Source organism: Montipora foliosa, unplaced genomic scaffold (genome assembly GCF_036669935.1).
Source record: "Montipora foliosa isolate CH-2021 unplaced genomic scaffold, ASM3666993v2 scaffold_449, whole genome shotgun sequence".
NCBI lineage: Eukaryota > Metazoa > Cnidaria > Anthozoa > Scleractinia > Acroporidae > Montipora > Montipora foliosa.
In genome coordinates this window covers 534,001-540,000 of record NW_027179755.1, presented here as the reverse complement: position 1 = coordinate 540,000, position 6,000 = coordinate 534,001, and the positions used below count along the sequence as shown (strand labels likewise).

The 6,000-nt window shown below is 39.3% G+C and overlaps 2 pseudogenes; one reads left to right on the top strand and one right to left on the bottom strand.

Annotated features, from left to right (window-relative positions):
* Nucleotides 1-758, top strand: part of LOC137989269 (integrase/recombinase xerD homolog) — a 3,473-nt pseudogene extending 2,715 nt beyond the window's left edge.
* The window catches only part of LOC137989267 (nitric oxide synthase 3-like), a 40,154-nt pseudogene continuing 34,907 nt past the window's right edge, over nucleotides 754-6,000 (bottom strand).

The window sequence follows — 6,000 nt, the reverse complement described above, 5'->3', positions numbered from 1 at the left end:
TTTTTGGCCAGTAGAGGGTCCGAGTTTGTGTCGTGGCTCCATCCAGGTTTCCCGTTCCCTTTGATAAGGGTTATGTGGGTTTTTCCTGGCCCCCCTGACCCTAGTCGTTTGATGTGATGTAGTTATTAATAAAGTTTGCCTGGTACTTGGAGCAGGCCTTATCCTCCAAGATCATATGGCCTTCTTGCATTATTATTTAGCGTAGAACCAGACCTTTAAGGTGGCTCCTTAGAGTATTTGCGAATACCCTCACTACGGAGCACAAGTTGCAAAAGAAAACCTAGTTAATTTCTCTTAAATTTTTCCTTGTAGAGATTTACCAGTATGGGTACCGATATAATAAGGCTTACATTTTGGGTGTCAATTTTTGGATTACCATGGCAACATCACATCTACTGACAGGCAGATATATTCCTATTTTTGGCATAAATTCCTTAATATTTATACTCTCCTTCGGCAATTTTTCTTTATTCTTTGCCACATTATGGAAATGATATTGCCTGACATTTTGAAGTGGTTAAAAGTCAAGGTCGTTCAGACGGTTTTGCCAATATTCTGTAATTTGTCACTTTTGCAAATTTATTCGATCAGCTCTGACAGATTTTAACAAATATAGGGTATTTGGTAGGAACTGTATATGGTTAGAACTGAGCCAATTTTCAAAAAAAATATATTGAAGGGAACGCGAGAAAATTAGCAGTTAATAGGCCATTTTCGAAATATCAAATATTCAGCTTGATAGTGAGGCAGTGAGAAAAAAAAAATAGAAACACGTTGGAATGAGTATGAAAAATATTTACATATCATCCACTTTCCTTTGCCTTTGTCCTCACTGCCTCACTATCAAGCTGAATTTTAATATATCGAAGAAGGCCTATTTTACAGATTTGGTCACGTTGACGTCACAAAAATCGTATTTAGAAACTAGTCTATAAACAGCTTTATCTTTGAAAATGCTGCTGGTGCGGAATTTCATTTAGGGAATAAGCAAGCGTCCAACCCCTTCTCTCCACTCCGTCATCCTCCTTCTCCAATCTTTCTTTCCTGAATTGATATTTGGAAGGCGAATTATTGCGGAACCAACCTTTTCACTGCCGATCGAACTCGTGCTGTAACTTCCCGTGTCTTCAGCGTCACTCACCCAAAGATATCCTCATGATATCGACCGGTGCTCTGAAATAAAAGGCAACGACTTCGGCATTTTAACTACATTCTATTGTTTTGGAACATCAAACAGCGATCTCAGACTGCGAGGCAACCTTTTTTTTACCTGGGGCGTGTTTTCACGAAAAGGTGATCGCAATACGTGCAACCTAACAATTGCTATAGCGCAGTCGAAAGAAAGCGACATATTTCCGGCTACAACCGCTGGCTCCGGGAATTATTAAAACATATTCAACAAAACAGGCGGGGGTATTCTTTGTTAGCGAAATTTGAGAACAGACCCTAGAAATTAATCCTATTTTGAAAAATAATTGCAAGCAGACTGCGTCATTTTGCTATATTTCAGTCTTAATTGCAAGCTAGCAGTACGTTCGTCACGGAAAAATAGTTAAATAAATTAATAGCTGTGCTAATGCACGAGAAGGAGAGAGAAACCACAGTAAGTTGGTCTAGTCAACTTACAGCAGGTAGCTCCCAAAATTACCTTCAATTTGTCAATTGTTTCCTGTGCTTCTCCTTGTGACATGGCAGCGTATTCTTCCAATAATGTCTATAAATCTAATTACATCGCTGTTAATACTTGGCGAGTTCTTTTACATTGATGATTCGTTTAATTAAGGAGGCTTATGCCATCTTCAGAAATGGAAGAAATCCATAAAAGGCTCTCTAACTTCACTTCATCCGTTGTATCTGAGTACCACAATTACGTTAACCGAAGTTCTTCTTACAGCATCTAAACGTTAGTCTTTAAATAATGAATTTAAGGAAATTCTGCCCAAAAATAATTTAATTTTACTGTGTAATAATATTCCTCTAACATTACTTAAAATGCCATTAAGACAATTATTCAAAAGAGCCTCTATTGGTATTATTTTGCCAAGAAGCAATCGCTTCTTCAAAACATTCATATCACCTTTGCATTTCTCGATTCCTATCTCAGAGTTAATTTTTCTTTACTTCAACTGTTACATTTAATTCAAAGGATTACTTAGTTAGTTATGTACATTTTTTCCCTATTCTTTTCTCTTCGTTTCTGTTAATGTTGTTATTTTTATTAACGTTTAGACTGGAGTACGAAAACTCATCATACAGTTTGAGAATACGCTAATGAAAAAAACTCGACCTCCTAACGCAATGCCCATGCCCAGAAACTCTTACTCCTAATTGCAACCGTCCTCCAATCTAAAGTTCTCTAGCAGTCCGAAATGGAGAAAATAAATAAACCGAAATAAAATGTTCCAATTATTTTTCGTCGGTGCAAATATTAATTGCGAACTACCCTTTCCTTTTCCCTGCGCAGAATCCAGGTGAGAACACGAGTTTTTCATTTGTAGTGGTTTTCCACCCATATTATCTTTGGCCTCGTGTTAACTCAAGGGTGTTCTATTTAACAATTAGACCCGTAGCCCGCAAGCCAAATTAATTGCATCGGGCAGTTTCAAAATAAAACCATTTATATTCAGACAACTGGTTTCAGCTATAATTATCTCCAAGTAATTAAATCTATGGTGAAGTGATTCTGAAATTACCTGAAGAGTCTTACAAACATCATCAGCCATTTTCACATCGCCGCATACGTAGAACTGCGCCTGCTTGCTCAGCAACTTCTCGCAAATGTCAAATGCCTCTTCCTTTGGCATGTCTTGAACGTATTTCTAATTACAAAATACGATAAATCAAATATTTCCGAGAAAAAAAGGAAAATATTTAGTTTTATTGTCATCAAGTCTTTAAACTGTGGTCAGCTCATCCAGGGCAGAGGTAGTTTCTTGTCTTGGAACCTCTAAACCTGTTCAGTTCTTGAAAGGAAATCATAGTTAAGGACTCCAATACAAGAAACATCAGAAACATCTTGTAAAAGACAAACTCAAAGCAAGCCCAACGAAACAGTTTTCATACCAATTGGTTTGCTAAAAAGGACACCAAAAGAAGCCATTGAGGAGAGGTAATAGACAATCGTCTAGAAGTTCCTACGGTTTAGAGAAAGGCTTTTGTTTTGATGCAGAAAGACCCGATCCGGCGAAATGTTACGATCATTTACATTGTTTTTGACAAAAGCTGTAACTTTATTTGAAGGCAATGGTCATGTAACACTTCGAAAAAAACGATAGGTAGAATAAATGGTGAATTTATCAGTTTGCTATACGCACATACTAAATTCAAGTGAAGCCCTTAAATTTATACCACTGATGGACCTCTACCGGTGTTTTGCATACGAGTGTGGTATCTTACAGTGTATCTTTGTGTCAGCGCATAGTAATAAACTCATCCTTTTATTTATTTATTAAGTATTAGAATTTAAAAGGAGATTAATGACCATTGTTTTACCTCAAGCTTAATTCCTTCATTCAACTCTCACCTTAGGTTGGTCGGATTCGCGCGAAAAAGCCAAGAATATGTCTGTCAACGCTCCCTCTTCCTCAGCTTGCTGAATTTCGTCCCTGTAAATGCAGTCTTGCTGAGAATTTCTGCATCCAAAGAACAGCGACATGGAGCCCCATTGATTAACAAATGGGGTCAACCATTTGCCAGTTGCTAAATCAAACTCGGGATGGTGAATAAGAGGCTCTAGTGTGACGTCTTCGGATCTGAGCCCATGAGGTACTTTGTGGACGACATCAAACTGACGCCGTTGCCAAAAGCTGCAAAAAGGAGCTATGCCTGTACCAGGTCCCACCATGATAACAGGTACCGTGCCGTCCTCAGGCATATGAAAGGTATGGGCTCTATAAAGAGTTAAAACGTTTGCCTTTGTTTAAGTGTGGTCTAGCCTTAACTGATGTACAAAGTGCCTGCTACGTTGTCTCATACAGGACTTTCACACAGGGCCAAGCCTTTTTAGAGGAATTTATCGTCCAATTAAAATGTAAAGCCCGATTATCGTTTTTAACCCCGTTTAGCAATCCCACTCAAACTTTGTCGGACGGAACTAACTGAAAGCGTCGCTCGAGCGTAGACGAGATTTCTCTTTACCGTTAAGTTATGCAACAAAAACGAGTGTTGTGCTTCATTGGGGTATCAATGTCTCAATGATTTTTACAACTGAAAGAAAGAGCTGTCTCGAAAGCCCTTTTAAAACTATCAACAGAATCGCTCAGTCTAATATTTGGCGGTAGCTGATTCCATAACTTCGGATCAATGGCTGCAAAAGATCTATCACCTTACGTAACTTGGGAATAACTACGAGATTTGAATCACTAGAACGAGCAGAGCGACAGGGGGTGTAATGATGTAACGGCTGGTTAATATATACCGGGGCAAGGCCATTACGTGATTTATAGCAAGGTAATCAACAGTAACTTAAGGTTATTCTGTCTTTAACAGGAAGCCAGTGCAGCTTTTGTAAAACAGGAGTAATGTGATCAGTCTTCCTCTTGCACACACTTCATCTTGCCGCAGTATTCTGCAATCTCTGAAGTTTCTCAATTTCGCTTGAGGGAATTCCATAGAGCGCATTATTACAATAATCCAATTTCGATAAAATGAAGGCATGGACAATGCGTTCAGTATCCGCCTCCGAAAGACATTTTCTGATTCTGCCAATAGAATGAAACGATCGCGAGGGAGCGCGACAGGTGTTGTTAACATTGGGAACAAAGGTGAGGTGTGAATCAAGAGCAACATCAAGATCTCTGACAACACTAGTAGGCGGAACGAAGTGATCACCGATTTTGATCGAAGAGATCGGTTCAGCAGGTGAAAAACGCGAAGAGAAGTGGGCTGTCTGAGTCTTTGACGGATTACACTTAAGCATATTGCCTATGTTCCAACTCATGATATCATCTAGACACAAACTGAGATTTTCTAGAGCAACGGCGAGGTTCCCGTTACGCATAAGAATGTAGAGCTGGGTGTCATCAACATACTTCATTGCGTCGAAGCCATTTGTGAAGATGACATCCTCCAGAGGTGCGATGTACAACGAGAATAACAGCGGGCCAAGGGCCGACCCTTGCGGAACACAACAAGACAATATCTTGATCGAGGAAAAATCTTATCGAGGCCAATGAATTGGGGACGATCTTTAAGGTATGAGTCCATCCAACGAAAAAACATTTCGGAAAAGCCATAACGATATCTAAGCCTATCGAGAAGAATAGCGTGATCTATTGTGTCAAAGGCCGCAGATAAATCTAACAGCACAAGTACAGCCTCGAATTTCTTGTCGATGGCTACATGTATATAATTAACAATACGTAGAAGGGCAGTTTCAGTGCTTGAAAAGCTGCCTCGTATTAATGAACATTCTAATCAAGTGGTATACACTTCCAGGGGGGGGGGGGGGGGGGGCTATATAGGTATGTGCCGCTGCGAAGGGTATGGTTTTCATGCAGTTTGCTATAGCATAGGGTATATATATATTCAGAGCGTTTGGGTCTAGAAGAGGGTATCATTTTTCACGAAATTGACCAATTGGTTGAAGATTTTGTCGAGACTAAGGAAACCAGGAATTGCTACTCAAAAATATGAAACCGGCAAGTTTAAATTTTGACGAATCAGCCTCAACAGCGTTGATGGATGACTATCATAAAACGCTACCGGATATTATTAACCGTCAAAAATCCGGATTCAGACGGAAATCGATGATATTAATTAATACTGGTTAAAGTTAAACAATTTATTGTCTTGATAATGCGTAGGTACGTGCTTGGCATTGCTGGACAAGTATAAATAAATCCTTTTTAAGAAAGAAGTGAATGTGGTTTTAAGTCTTGTTTTGGCTTTGCTTTAGACTGTGCTAGTGACCTCAGTTTATGGGAAACAGCTACTCTAGGATAGGGTAATTTGGGGAGTTTACTCTAGTATAGGGTAGCAAAATCCAGCTGAAACGAGCTC